The sequence below is a fragment of the Phyllobates terribilis genome, unplaced genomic scaffold (assembly GCF_046119375.1).
Source record: "Phyllobates terribilis strain yellow unplaced genomic scaffold, ASM4611937v1 Scaffold_9__5_contigs__length_417890890, whole genome shotgun sequence".
Classification (NCBI taxonomy): domain Eukaryota; kingdom Metazoa; phylum Chordata; class Amphibia; order Anura; family Dendrobatidae; genus Phyllobates; species Phyllobates terribilis.
Genome location: NW_027362769.1, coordinates 96,419,562 through 96,436,004, shown reverse-complemented (window position 1 = coordinate 96,436,004; position 16,443 = coordinate 96,419,562). Strand labels below are relative to the sequence as shown.

Sequence of the window (16,443 nt, the reverse complement as noted above, 5' to 3'; positions counted from 1 at the left end):
TCCAGGACACTTTGCAGCGATCAGCGACCTCACAGCAGGGGCCTGATCGCTGCAAAGTGTCACACATAGCGACATCGCTGGTGAGGTCGCTGTTGCGTCACCAAAACCGTGACACAGCAGCGATCTCGCTAGCGATCTCGCTATGTGAGACGGGGGCTTAAGAAGCATTTCAAGGTCCTGGAGTGGCCTAGCCAATCTCCAGATCTAAACACTATAGAAAACCTTTGGAGGGAGTTGAAAGTCCGTGTTGCCCAGCGACTGCCCCAAAACATCACTGCTCTAGAGGAGATCTGCATGGAGGAATGGGCCAACATACCAGCAACAGTATGTGCCCACATTGTGAAGAATTACAGAAATCGTTTGACCTCTGTCATTGCCAACAAAGGATATATAACAAAGTATTGAGATGAACTTTTGTAATTGACAAAATACTTAGTTTCATTTTGTCTCTCATAGTTGAGGTCTACCTATGATGTCAATTACAGGCCTCTCTCATCTTTTTAAGTGGGAGAACTTGCACAATTGGAGGCTTACTAAATATTTTTTTACCCACTGTATAAGCAATGTATGTTTAAAGCTTCAAATGCTGATATGAAAAAAAAATTGTAGCATTTACGGTCAACTGTAAAATGATAATTATAGTCATAATAATCTGTACGCGCTCCTTCATCTGCAAAAAAAAATCATGGACTCATCAAGTTTTTTTTTCACGGACAGTTGAAAAAAATGCCCTGTTTTTACTAACTGTTTAGGAACTGGCAACTCTGCGCTATTGTCATTGTTTCTGTGTTTTAATCACCTAGCACATGTGCCTCTAACAGTGTAACCATTACAAATTTGAGTCTTTACTATGATCTCCAGCAACAGTGCCTTCTATATATTGCAACCTGTGCCTCATGTGTAAATTATGTTTCTATATTATGTTCAAACCTTTTAAAATTTTTGCATAGATAACGGGTATTGATAAGCTACGACTGCTTTTCTGCTGTCATCCTTAATGGGGTATATCGAGGATCTCAGCACCATCAGCTCCAACAAATGTACAAACATCACTATTGAATTGTTATCTTTAAAACAGCACAACGTAAAGTTTCTAAACCATATCTGGTCATTAAAGCAAAACTAAGCATAATTTATACACCGTGCAATGCTGAGTACAGGGTCTTGGGTGGAGAAGGAGCGTGACACAGGGATTTTATTGTTTTTTAACTCCCTGTATCATAGTTTGCCATTTCAGGCCCAGCAGTAAAATCAGGCGTAATATATTAGTTTTGTCTAGACAATTTCTTTAAGAAAAAAATTCTCAGACAGAAGTTTTGACAAGGTTAATGGACTTCCTCTCAAGTGTTTGACTCTGTCACCTGTAGATGGCACTGTTTCTATTGTATCTAATATCAACTCCTAACAGATTTTTCTTTTTAAATATGAAGACATGATATCATTATAAATATATAGAAAGGTGTATTTTTCTTTTCTTCTTACTTTAAAGTAAAGCTGACTACAATTCTTGTTTAAGGTTTTTTTTTCCCCAGAATCACATTATTTTTCCCAAAGCACAATAAATGCATACTTATTGTTAATATATAGACTAAGCTCAACATAAAGATTATTTCTTGTACCTGTCTTTTTCATCTCTATATGCCTCTCTGTGTATCCAGCATCACATAACTGAATGGATGGTGCTATTCTAATCTGCTAAAGCTACATTTCCCAGCATTTGCTTCTCCTCGGTGCTGCAGACCCCTACCTCTCTTGTGTGATGCTCCCGGGCTGCACCTCTCCGCATAATGTTTAAGCTGATCTAAGTATAGAATTCAACATGTGCTTCTGTGCACTCTCTGCTCCTGCACAGTCTCCTGTCTGACCAATCTTATTTTGTGCTATCTACATCAGTGTTTACCAAAACAGAGTAAAAACACGTTTTAAAAACTTGTTGGTTTTTTTACACTTGATAAAGATTCCAGTTCGGCATTGAAACATGTAGTGGACATTAAAGAACCTTTTAATGAATATCGCAGCAAGAGACTTACTTCCAGCAACGCGGCCAATTTTTAAACATGTTTGATGCAGAGCGTTTTTGCCTCTCTCTGGCAGAAAAAAATGCATGCAGATTTACATGCGTTTTTTCTGCCAGAGAGAAGTGTTTTTACATGCGTTTTCGCATGCGTTTTTTCAAGCAGTTTTCCAAGCGATTTTGAGCATCACTTGGATAAGTGCTTGACAAGTTGGTCACACTATATAAATCCATGCAACCGGCATGGATTTATAATGTGTGAACAACTGATGCTTTAAATGCAGCATCTATAGTAAAAAAAAAGAGAATTAAAACAATAAAAATAAAAAAAAAACCTCACCTCTCCGGTCTCCTCCAGTTTCCTCCCGGCGGCGATCCTGCGGTCCTCTCTCTTCGGCGTCCCGCGATGTACTGTCAGGACCTGCGGTGACGTCATTTAGTCAGCTGATGGTCACGCGACCATCACCTGACCGCCGACGTCAGCGGTCGCGTGACCATCAGGTGACTAAATGACGTCACTGCAGGTCCTGACAGTACATCGCGGGACGCCAAGGAGAGAGGACATGGCCGGGAGCAGACTGGAGGAGACTGGAGAGCAGACCGGGGGACGCCGGAAAGGTGAATATACAGGTTTTGTTTATTTTTAACTTTTTTATTTCTTTTTTTCACCGCGTGGTAGCCGGGATGAAGAGGAGTTGTAGTCTCCTCTTCTTCATCCTGGGTACCACACGCACCGCGATTACGCTGCAAATTCGCGGCCATTGAATTTAATTGAAACGCAGCAAATCCACATATACCTGCGGGTTTGCTGCGTTTCAATGTTCCTCAATGGCTGCGAATTTGCAGCGTAATCGCGGTAGAAATGGTCATGCTGCGTTTTGCAACGCAATGCGAATTCGGCGCGCAAATTAGGGCATCATGTGCACAGCACATCCGAATTCACATTGCTTTGCATGGCAGACTGTTCTACAAGCGTTTTCGCAGCCGTAAAAACGCCGCATAAACGCTATAAAAATGCTATGTGGGCACTTAACCTTATAGTGGTTGTGACTTCACACAACCGCCCAAGGTGAGCAAACCTATTGCTTTTATTGTCTCCTATATTAGGGTTTTACCCTATTGTGCGCTTCTACCTTCACAGTCACTGTTTATTCATCTACATCAGTGTAGCTGCATTGTTGTTTTACAGCACGGTAAGCTGTTTTATAGCAGAGCTCAACTGTCCTGCACTTCTCCACAATGGAGCTCATAATAACTAGACAGTCCAGAGTTGAGCTATGTTTGTTGCCTGCTGCTGACAGATCAGTGATTTGAAACTTCTGATGTTGCTCTAATGATGCATATGGCAAATGATTATCTTGTGCTATATACATAGGTAGAGCAGCCTGTGAGTGTTAATATCATTAACTGGTCATAGCAGAGGTGAACTCTTTGCATAGCTCCATAACAGCAGTGTCGAATTCTTTTTATTGCCTGCTGCTGACAGATCAGTGATGTGAAACTGCAAATGCTGCCTCGCTGATGCATATGAAAGAAGATTATCCTCTGTCATAGGCTTCAATAGAGTGGCATTTCAAGTTTCATATCACTGGTCTTCAGCAGAAGGCAACAATCACAACTCAACTATTCTCACAGAGCCTTCTACTAAAGTATATTTCTCCTTTCAGATCCATATATATATATAGCCCATCTTGCAGTACATTATTCCTCTTATCAGCACACCACTGCATTTTGGTATGAGCCCTCCATTGGGAAGGGAACTTTTAGGAAAAACTATTCAGAAAGGGACAACTCCTTTATAGGGGTTGTCCGGTCTAAAATGATAAGTCTGTATTTACTCTGTGTGACTGCAGACTTATGAATAAATCCAAGCACACGCACTGTGCGCTGCGAGGATTCGCCGGTTTCTTAGTCGGGACCTGCAGGTATGTATGCGCTATGCATACTCCCAACTAGTGGGTTCGGCCTCGCTTCATACACTTATATTGAGCGAAGCCGCGCCCCGTCTGGTGATAAGGGCGCACCCCATCTAGTGACTAGGCCGTCCAGTGGGCGTGGCCTCGCTCCATACAAGTGTATGGAGCAAGGCTACGCCCACTAGTCGGGTTCTGGCAGGGAGTATGTATAACGGCTCAGAAACCAGTGAATCCTTGCAGCACACAATTCGTGTGCCGTGGGGATTTAAAAGTCTGCAGTCACACAGAGTGACTGCAGACTTATCATTTTAGACCGGACAACCCCTTTAAGTGTTGGCAACCAGTCACAATCATTATACTGAATAAATTACCTGTGCGATAACAATTGAAACATGCAAAGACATCCTTTTTAAAAGCAAACACACCAAATATATATTTCAAGGTTTTTCACCAAGATTATAGCGTTTTATGAATTACAGTCAAAAATCTTTTTTTTTTTTCATGCAAATACATAGGAAATGACATTGGTGACTCGGCATGATGTTCTGCATAAGGTTTCCAAAGCTCAGACGTAAATTCACTGACAATGAGAATTGTTTTTAAAGTCACAGTGCAAACTGATCTAAAAATATCTGTGTTTAATCCTCTAGACATTTATTTTCCTTTCTTAACAATGAGTTGCAAATAAGACAATTTTCTGGGAATAATGACTGTATTAAATGTTGCATGAGAGACTCTGCTGAACAGGATGGCCAACTGTGATCTGTAACCCATGGAGGGAGATGACTCCTAACAGGATGTGTAACTAGATCTCTCTGATCTGTAGTTAATTGTCAGTCTGGCGGAGTCTGTGTAGGAATTTCTGAAAATTAGCTCTTCTCTCTCTGTTAATTTCTGTTAATCTGCTGCTTTTTATTAATGATCCTCTCTAATGTAATGAAACATTAAAATGTTTTGTTAAACTTTTTTTTTTTCATTCGCAAGAAAACATTTTCTATTATTAACTTCTTTTTCTATAGGTATCGATGGCACGAGGAGCGGATATTCAAACACAATGGAAAGCCGGAAATAAACATTATGCTTTAATGTCTATTAATAGGTTTACTTTCATATCATCTCTATACTAATAGTGCTCCATACTGGGAAAATGCGCCATTGATACGTGACAGAGGGAACTGTAGATCTTTCTATCAATGCTGTGCTGTTATGCCTTGCTGGAGTAAAGTGAATGTAGAGTTGGACACCATACATTCTCTATGTAGCTGTATATAGAGGACCAAGAAGTCCCACAGTGTAGTATTAAACCTACAAGTATTGATCGAGCCACAATACCTTCATCATCATAAAATAACTTAATTAGGCCTCAGACACACTGCACATTTCTTTTTGCATATGAATATCACTGTGCTGGATTCAATTTTCGTCCTTTTTTGGTCCATGTGTCTGTTTTTACCATCAGTGGCATACTTTTTACTAGTTTGCAAAAATTAAAAAAAAATTCAAGTTTCTCCTATCCACTAAAGAGAATCTATCACCAGGTTTTTGCCACCTAATCAGAGAGCAGCATAATGTAGGGACAGAGACCCTGATTCCAACGATGAGTCACTTACTGGGCTGCTTACTGTAGTTTTGATAAAAATCCTGTTTTATCAATAGGAGAGTAGAGGCCTAGTAAATCTGCTGCCAAGTAGTCATCAATAGTCATGAGCACTGTATAACTCCGCCCCCCACCACTGATTGGCAGCTTTCTGCCTATTCACAGTATACACAGAAAGTTGCCAATCAGTGGTGTGTGTGTGTGTGTGTGGGGGGGGGGGTTATACAGAGCTCAGCATTCAGAGAACTTCTAGATCTGAAGCAAATCAAACAGTGATTTTATCAAAACTGCAGCAAGCAGCCCAGTAAATGACACATCGCTGGAATCAGGGTCTCTGTCTCTTCATTATGCTGTTCTCAGATGGGGTAGCAAACACCTGGTGACAGATTCCATTTAAACAATGCACTAGGATGACACACAGACAGCATCTGAGTGTTATCCACTTTTGACCAACCCTTTTACCTGAAGGGGTGAGGTTAATCCAAAAATCAGATCAAAAACAGACATGCCTTCATTTTATTTTATGAGGACATTACCTCTGCATAATATAGACATGTAAACATGGCCATAGAATATAATGCATACATGTTATATCTGTGAAAAATACAGATAGAAGTTGCACATGAAAATGGACGTGTGAATGAGGCTTTATTTACATTTAATGCTGTTTTGTTGCTTTCTCATGAACATGATACAATAGTGAAATTATATTATCACTGCTGTATTATGATAATGCACATCTTACAAATGGTGCATGCTGTAATTTAGCCGTGTGCATTAGGCCTTTTACTGACTACTGTTAATGTGAATGTATACTTAAAAATGTATTCCCGTCTCCAAGATCCTATCACAATATCTACTAGGTGTAATAATAATAATATTACCAAATACTTCCAATCAGCAATGTAGTATAGTTCTTCTGATTCGCTATGTTGCTTACCCCATGTTCTGGGCATTGCAGTAGTTCAGGTATCCATAGCTACAACCATTAACAACTAACTAACTGTCAATATATCAGCGGTCATAACAATGGATACCTAAGCTACTGCAATGCCCTTCACATGGGTAAGCAACATAGTACATCAGAAGAACTATACTACATTGCTGATAGGAAGTATTTGGTAATATTATTATTATTATACCTACCACATATTGGGATAGGATCTTTGAGATTGGAACCATTTAAGCTTCACATACACTACACATCCATATGAAAAATTGGTACCAATCAACACTCCATACAGATGTGCAGACTGTTCTACTCAGCTTATATTTCTGTATTATGCTCCTACTTATTCTTCTTTGACAATATTACACGGGAGAAAAATGGAATTCGTATGATACCCTATGGAGAAAGAAAACAAAAGTTTATATGGCTTCTGATGATGTATGGCACAATTGATATTCCTGCAATGGTGCAAGAAGAGCTTAAAGGGAATCTGTCAGCAGGTTTTTACTACCTCATCTGAGAGCAGCATAATGTAGGCAAAGAGAAGCTGAATCCAAGGATGTATCACTTAGATTATTGGGTGCAGCCGTTGTGACACAATTAGAGCTTTTAGATTTAGAATGAAGCAGAGCTAAGAAAGCTAACCCCGCCCCCACCACAGCTAACCCCGCCCACACCAGACTCTGTATATACAAAGTGCATAAACAGTGAGGGGCAATGTTAATCTCTTAGTGATAAATCCTTCACAGTTAGTAAACAATAACAGGCACTTTGACAAGTGACTCATCCCTGAATTCTGTGTTTCAGCCTCGATCTCCTGCTGTCTTCACATTACATAGCAAAAACCGGCTGAGAGATTCCCTTTTAAACATCTCCTTAAAAATTATACCACAACCGACAGAGGTTCAGAAAACTCTGTGAGATAACATTGCCACCATTTAAGTAGCAATTGACATGATATTGTAATCTTTATGGCCTTGACATGAACCCAGTGTTAGTAATCAAGGCCTAATTCAACTCGGAAATTGCCAGACATGCTGCAAAATAATTTCTTCAGTACCTAATACTATATGTAATTATTATTTCAGTAGGAAGCCCCTATGAGATCATGTTATCAGTCAGCTCTGACATTAATCATGTTACTTACACTGACTCAGAATTAAGTTCTGTACAGACTTTGGCATTTTCAGAAGGCATTAGCTCACTGCATTGCTGTCTCTTGGGTTGGGCAATCTCAGGAACATCAAAAATTTCAGTCTAAAGAACAGGCTTATGGTTTAAACTAAACTCAAACAGCTTTATTTTCTCCTCATGCAGAGAAGCAATTCACATTTTAAAGCCACTAAATACACATTACATCTTGTGCGTAGCTAATCCATTACAACAGTGCATGTATCCAGAACACACCACCAATGTGCACTGATCTGAATGTTTGACACCAATGAAACTTAAATGGACATTATTCTTATGTAAATGGGTCACTTGCCGATATTGTGTGATTATTTTTTTATGTGTAATGTTCCGTTACCATGTTTTGATTCACAGGATGAGGAATGTTTAAAGTTAAAGGAGTGGTCTGATACCTAAGATGTCCTTTACATATACAGTATCTATTTTTACACCCCAAGTATTTCTGTAATTTGTTTTATTATTAAATGCCCTATTGCAAGGTGGCGTCAGGAGGCTGGGGCTGCACTCGCTTTCCCGCAGTGTCTATCAACCTGCATGGGACAGTACATCAGGGGGTGGTACTACAGTCACTTACTACAATTCTTTCACTGCCGCCCTCTGAAGATGTTCTGACTCCATGGCAATGACAGAAGTGGGAGAAGTTACCAAAACGCCATACTCTGCTTCTGTCTCCACCAATCACAGCCTCTTATTGTGAAAAATGATGTCATTGGGGGCGGCGATAGAAGCAGAGTGAATGACACCAGCAATGGAAGTTTCCCCTTACCTTTCACACCTTTACTATTTCGTTGATTGTTCGAGGATTTTATGCACTCACCATTTGGAAATTATTGCATTGCTTACAGTGCAGTGGTATCCTGAATTTTTCCACATATATTTTTGTAATCATTAAGCTTTATCACACTCTTGGAGTAAAGTTTCTGTTAGTTTGACCCAGAATAGAATCTACTTGTGTTATTGCACCATTGTCATGTGGGAGTACAGTATGAAAGTCCAAAGGCCTAAAAACTGCCTCCCTTCCATTGTTAATCATTATTATTTATGTAGGTTTTATATATTACTTACGTTGACAAGTAAGGAGTTTTTTTTGGAGTGAGCTTTTTTTTCAGAAAAAAGGACCAATACTTACTTCCCCAAATCCTGTGTAGCTCAGAGCGCCCTGCCAGTCTCTACTTCTGACTGCAGTGATGATGTCCCATCCCTGGGACATGACTGCTGCAGTCAACCACTGTGAGAATTTGGTGATTATTGCTCCTTTATTTAACCCATTTGCTCCTTAAAAAAACCTTCCAGGCATTTCTCACTTAATAAATCTATTTTCCTTGACTCTGGACTTAATTTATGTTACATTTTTGAGATTTAAACCAAGCACATGTCTCCATTGCCTGCTCCTGTGTTTGCTCTGTGACTAGTCATCATGGCATCTTATACAGGAAGCACTTGAAATTTGGATTTATCTCTTGGTGGGAACGATTTAGTGAAGAGAAGCTTCTTAGTTCCCAATACATTCCATATGTCTAAGATATTCAGTTCAGAGTCACATATACCACAGATGTTATTCACATAATAAAGAAAACATTGTTCTTCTATTTCATTATCATTAATTTTTACACATCTTCATAAGTAAGATATGTTACACAATATATGAAGAATAATTAAGTACTCAGGGGATCTGAGTTTTTTTGACATTTATAAATATTCACTTTTCCTATAGATACATTGAGGTGTTCTGGTACTTTACATGAGTGCATTTTGTATTCACATCCCTCTTAAAAGGGGTTTTCCGGTGTTGTGCAAAAAGACAGCAGTCTGTCTATGTGATTGCAGAAATCTGAATCCTTACAGCGGGCGAACCTCACGCTATCAGAATTCTTTGGTGTTGCCGGTGAGAGTGGGTGATCATGTAACCACAAGTATGTGTTTTGCATACCCCGGGCACATTCAGACTAGATGTGCTTGGCCTCACTTAATTCACTTGTATTGAATGAGGCTGAGCACGTCTATTCAGTATGTGACCGCATGTATGCAAATTGCATGCTTGCAGTCACATGATTGCCCGTTTTCTCCGGGAAACCAGCAACACTGAAGAATCCTGATAGTGTGCAGTGTGCACACTGTAAGGATTTAGAAGTTCGGACAACCCCTTTAAAGCACCATCATTGGTGATCTTTACTGATCTACCACACAAATTACTATTAAACACTTGGTAAATTATTAGATGAAAATATATAATTTATAGTAGTTACCTTATAGCAACATCTATAATTTATACTGAGGCTGGTCATCCTGAGTGTGGCTTCCGAAACCTATAAAGATAAGGAAAAACATAATTTTTAATACTGAATATCCAAATTCAAAGTGTTCATGTGAGACATGGGAGGGTCAGGTTCACAAGCGGGAAAGTTGCTATTTGAAAGTGCTCTTTATATTCTGGCTAATAGAAAGTGGTCCTGAGCAGATCAACCACATCAATGATGTTTTAATGAGACAATTCGCTTATAGAAAATGAAACCAACAAAATAAACTGAAAAAAACTTAAATAAGGAATTGATTTGATGTTTCTAGAAGTTAAAATCACAATGGAGTTGTCATGCTTGTGGAATCTTGATTTTGTTTTTTCTTTCCGTTGAGCCACAATAGATACACATTTTCTTTTTGGTGTTTTAGTTCTGTTATATTTGCTTTTGTTTGTTTTTAATTTACTCTGTTTGTCTGTCCTATCACCTTTCGGGTGCAGCTTTAAATACCTTCCCCTACTGGTGTTTCCTGCTGGTGATAGACTTTGTTGGATTCATTCACTTTGCTGTAGTTTGTGTTGGTTGCAGTTATTTTGGGTGTGATTCCTTTACTTTTTAGGGAACTGCTAGTCTAGCAATCCTAGGTGCCATTGCATTATCTTAGGGTGCCAACCTCCGCGGTGAGACAGGGACAGACTAGGGTCAAAGAAGGGCTTTTCCTAGTCTTAACAGGAAACTGTCAGATTCCTGTGATTGTCTCCCGGGTTTGTACGTTACCTGTATTAATGGCAGTCAAAACAGGAGTCATCTGGTATAAACATTTTCAATTATTGAAAAGTTAGGGTTAGAACATGGATGTATTATTCATAATGCTGACTAGGCTGAAGCCTAAGACCACCTCAGGGACTAGGAGCCCATTTTTGCACCATTGGGGTTGATGGTTAAAGTCTTTTTTCACTTGGCTTTGTAGCGTACATCTATATTTATCATAGAGAATCAATGGCCACTATCATCATGTTTGTGACATCAGGCCACCTCCTCCCTTATTACACCTCTTTGAGCAATTCAGTCTAGTCAAGACCTTGTTTTCATGTGATTGAAATTTCCCATGGGCCATTGAGACCAACCAAATAGTTCAGTGAACATGCACTGAATGTCAGTATTTCAAAAGGGAAAAAGAAAAAGGAAGAACAATTGCACTGAGAGAAAAGAGATCTACTTGCAAAATAGAAATCTAAAATAACTGAAAAAAATTCTTTAGGAGTTGCCCAAATGAATATAAGATGTGTCTAGTTCCTATCGTACCAGAGTCAAGCTCTCAATTATAGTTGGGTAAAAGATGGAAGCAAATCAAGGAACATTTCACTGGCGTTGAAGACACTGCTCGTACTTAGTTTGATCTTCTTTGTGGTAACATACTGTATGGATGCAAAACCTGGACGATAAAGAAACAAGAAAGAAGAAAAATCAATACTTTTGAAAAGTGGTGCTGGAGAAGGATGATATCAATACTGTGGATGGCAAGAAGAACAAACAAATACATTTTGGAAGAAATCAAGCCAGACATGTCACTCGAAGCAAAGATCACAAAGTTACGACTTGCCTACTTTGAACACATCATTCGAAGGTGGCAATTACTGGAGAAGGACATCATGATCGGAAGAATAGAAGGAAAAAGGTGAAGAGGAAGACCAGCAACCTGATGACTTGATACTATTAAGCAGAGAAGACCCTAAGATATTTTATCCATCAAGTCGTCATTGTTTGAGATTGAGCTGAAGACTGTTGAAAAATATATAGAGGTATCAGAGGGAGCTTGAAACACCTGAAAGTCTAGCATCGTGGTCATAGGTTACTACAATCCTTTGGTAGAATAGGAGTTGCATTTTGACATCCAACCACAATTAAAAAAAATACTGTTCTTATGCCAAATTCACAAGGATTTATATAGATATGATGAGATTTTTTCCTGAGGTCCATACATTTAAAAGTGGTCTGAACAGCTAACATGTTGTGTAATAAAGCACCCACCAAACACTCTTACAATGCTCAAATACCTTTTTAAGTAATTTGATATTTTTTTTGTCTTCCTTCATTTTATTCATATTTTTACCATACAGTCCATGACTGTGTCCGGGCACCATAGCTTGCAGTTTCCACACTGGATAGCGTGGTCATCTAAGCCAGCTGATGATCCTGGAACAGTTCCTTGCAAGCCCACTTAAAGACGCACTCATCCTCCCATCAAAATTTTCATCCTCTTAATATATTGCAATCATCATATTATATAACACTGTGTACTTACTCATTTTGCCTTTCTACTCAGCTAATTCTTCTCTTTTCCATTAGGTTTATGAAATCTGGGGAATAAAAACTGACTAACTGAATCCTTTTAAGCTCTATGTAGAAATAGTAAATGTCTTTTTCCTCCTTGAGTCATGATTGCAAAAGTTCCTGGCAGGGGAAGTAGCAAAGCAGCCGGGTCAAAAGTTGAAGAGGTTGGTGATTCATGTAGGGAAAGGAGACTTCCTATTTCTACACACAGCAGAAAGAAAAAAAAGAAAAGAGAATAATTACCTGGGTAGAAAGGCAAAATGAGCAATTATAATTACAAAATGCTATATAATATGATGACTGCAATATCTTAAGAGGATAAAAACTTCGATGGCAGTGCTTCTTTAATCCTCTCAGGCTTAATCAAATATGAGAATGAGTGGTGCAAACTTTGTGGTTTCGATTGAACCATGCATGCTCAGGGAATGGATGTGTCCTACAAATTAGTCTGCGTAAAGGGTGAACTGACAGAAGATGAGCAGTGCATCCATGGTAGTTGAAATTTTCCATTGGGCCGAAATCACATTACTGTGTGGTAACTTTCCATAATGCAGGTACATTGCAAAGTAATTTGCTTTCAGATATCATTGCGTTTGAGTTAAAGTTCGTATAAAGAAAAAAACTCTGGTCACTGGCAAATTTGTATTTTAAGTTTTCAATGTTTAAAAAACTGCTGGACCACTTTCTTAGAAAAACAAAACTACAAGTAACCACCGTATTTATCAAGGATGTGTAGTCCAGTTCCAAACCATGATAGTTCCTCCAATTTAAATGACTTAAAGGGGTTTTCCCAAGAACAAAATTTAATTGTAATCAATAGTTCTTGGCATACTAATAACTTCCACAATTGGATGTATTTAACCCTGCTGTACTGTTCGGGTCATAGTGACCCGAACAGACTTTTTGCGACCCTGTAGATTTTTTTCTGTAAGTCTCTAAAAATTCAGACTCCTTGACTTTTCCTCATTTGGGGGGACCTACCTATGAGTATTTTTTTTTTTTTTTTTTTTTTTCGTTTACTTTTTGCTACACGCAAAAAGTTACACTTGTTGTGTTCGGGTCATAGTGACCCAACATCGTTTTTTACAGCTGTGAGGCCATATTTTCAGTGAAATAAAGGAGTTATAACCTCAGTTGGGTCTATTTATTGCATCTACTATTGAATATCAATTGATTTTTTTCCTAAATTATTTCAATGGGGTCGTACACGCGCTCTACCGGGGGTATGCATTGAGATCTGCGCACCATAAAAATGGCTTTATATTGATTATTTTTGGTGCACAGTCTATTCTAAAATGTAGAGTGCATCCGGAGAGATCACTAGGTGTGCACTACACGTGTATATTATGCGCAGAACGGACTGCTCAGAACGCGCTGTCTAAGACGTTTTTTTTTTGTAAAGCTGAGCTGTAAAGTCTTGCAAATAATTTTTTTTTGCTAAGTAAGTCTGTCTTCCTGGCTTATCTGCTTGTTTTCAGATGGGTTCTTATCTTCTCTGCTCTTATCAGTACACATATGCTAGCACAGACATTTGTACAGCGTTGGGGAAGCAGTAACCGTTGATGAGCAACTAGTTTCATTTCGTGGTAGGTGCCCATTTCGTCAGTATATACCAAGCAAGCCGGCGAAGTACGGGATAAAAATATGGGCATTATGTGACAGCACAAGCTCTTACCTTTATAATGCACAGGTGTATACTGGCAAAACACCAGGACAAAGAGTTGAAAAAAATCAGGGGATGAGAGTTGTCCTTGATTTGATGAATGGTCTCAAAGGTCAAAATGTAACTTGTGATAATTTTTTTACTTCATACCAACTAGGGCAAATGTTACTAAAGCGACAACTTACCATGTTGGGTACGATCAGAAGAAACAAGCCTGAACTACCACAAGGTATTTTGGGGAAAAGAAGTGTACATAGCTCTATGTTTTACTTTACTCCAAATACAACAGTTGTTGTTTATGTGGCAAAAAAAAATAAAAACGTCATACTAATGAGTACTAACCACCATGATAATGAAGTAAGTACACGGGAAGATAGAAAACCAAATATGATCTTGGACTACAATGCAACCAAAGGTGGTGTAGACACATTAGACCAACTCATTGGTACATATTCCTGCAAAAGAAAATCAAATCGGTGGCCAATGATTCTCTTTTACAACATTCTGGATTTGTCAGCCTATAATTCTTTTGTGTTGTGGTGGGAAATCAATCCCAATTGGAACCCCAACAAACTCCATAAAAGAAGACTATTTATAGATGAACTGGGGAAGTCACTGGTTAGGCCTTATATTGAGAACAGAAAAGTTACACCAAAACAGAAGCAGCAGCAGGCCAGGTACAAAGCATCCATCAACATGCCCAGGACAGTGAAGCCATGGCCTCCACAAACGCTTCAACCCCCATGGCCTCTTCCGGCATCAAAAGAAAAAGATGCAGCTATTGCCCTTCTACTTGTGACAACAAGACGAGTATAACATGTTCTGGCTGTAAAACATTTCTATGCAAAAAACATGTGTATTGTTTTTCATGCAAGAATCCGTAAATTTATATGATCATGTAAATATATTCACATTGTAATGTTTATTATCTTTAATTTTTTATCACAAAATGTTTGATTTGATTGTTTTTTTTTTTTTTTTTACAAAATATGCGTAGTTTTCTATTTTCGTTTTGCTCATTGCTCTGTTTTTTCTGAATAAAAAAAAAAAAAAACATTTCTATTTCATTTTTCTTTTTTTTTTACTACCAAACATGTTCACAAACAGTCTAGTAAGCAAAAAGTATAAAAAAAATTGAGTTAGAGTGTCTAAAATCAAGGTTTAATAAGCCGGGTCATAGTGACCCGGAACACTACAAGTGTATAGTAAATGCGAACAGAACAGCAGGGTTAAATAAAATGTTCCTGTGCTGAGATAATCTTATAAATGTGCCCCTGCTGTGTACTGTGTAATGGTTGTATCTGACGGTACAGGAACATGGTCTGATCATAGCTAGTGATGAGCGAGTACTGTAATATTCGTAATCGCTATGCTCGTAACGAGTACTTTGCAATAATCGCGAATTCGTTCCGAATAGCGAGTACAATGTAAGTCAATGGGAAATGCGAGTAATTTTCTGCTGGACCCTACAAAGGGGTCTGGGGGCCTGAGGAAAAGGCTGAAATGGATGGGAAAGTGATGAAACCAAATGGGAAGAGCCTGGAGAATATGCCTGCATACATTTCTGACTCACATATGGTTTTTGGGAATAAGTTTGTCGCAGTATTACACCACTTTTACAGACACACAAGAACAACTACCAAACCTAACCTAAATTGCATTTAACAGGCCAAAAAGGTTAAGAAACAGCTTTTCCTGCACAATCACTTATATATAAGGCTAAATAAACCAGAGAAACCCCAAAAATATCCCTTTTAGCCTTTGTTCACACATACTGGTGTGGCTTTTTTTCGCCTTTTACAATTGGGAGGGCCCTGACTTATACATTTTGTAGGTCCCTCTGTCATACATCATTTTTAGTTCACTATTCCCCAGCACTTTACAAGCACAGCTAGAACGTACTAGTAGATATGTTGATCTTTGACCTGAGAGGCCTCAGGTGGCTCTGTAACATGAGTTTTGGATGGACAGCTGTTACTTAGACATTTGGGCGGTCCCTCCATCATTGACACTCAGCTAGTGGAATACATATTCCATAGCATTTTCCTATGTGCCCATTGTAGCGTTGGGCTTGACCCTCCTCCTCCTCCATCACCATATGATACTGCGGCCCTACATTTAAATGTTCAGAGGGCCTGCAGTAGGCAGGAAAGCTGAGTTTTGTGAGAGCTCTCGTGTGGCCCTGAAACATACATTTTGAAGTGCCCTCCTCTAGAGATTTTGGAGGTCCCACTTGTGTACATTTGAGAGTGCCCTCACATTCATATTGTAGGGCCCTCACTCTATTATTTAACTCATTTAAGGGCAGAGACTTCAGAGAAAAAGGCCAAGAGACATGGAGTACTAGAAGGTAGCAGTGAGTGCGGCCTGCGATCCTCAGGTTTGGCTTAACTCTGTGAACCGGAAAAATAAAGCTGCACTAGTCAGCTGGATGACAAGCTCAAATATATCACTCGTGCAAGTCAATGGACAAAGGATATATGTTGCCCCCTCCAGGATGGGTTGGAGAAGCTTCCCCAAATGGCTCAGAGATTTTGATTGT

General features: G+C 39.0%; 1 long non-coding RNA gene across 1 annotated transcript in view; it reads right to left on the bottom strand.

Annotated features, from left to right (window-relative positions):
- Positions 1-12,314, bottom strand: part of LOC141160851 (uncharacterized) — a 59,327-nt gene extending 47,013 nt beyond the window's left edge. The window contains exons 1-3 of the long non-coding RNA XR_012250546.1: positions 12,210-12,314; positions 11,210-11,339; positions 9,914-9,973 (exon numbers count right to left, since the gene is read on the bottom strand). This is a non-coding gene — a long non-coding RNA (uncharacterized lncRNA). The remainder of the gene's footprint in view (positions 1-9,913; positions 9,974-11,209; positions 11,340-12,209) is intronic.
- Between the last annotated feature and the right edge of the window lie 4,129 nt (positions 12,315-16,443).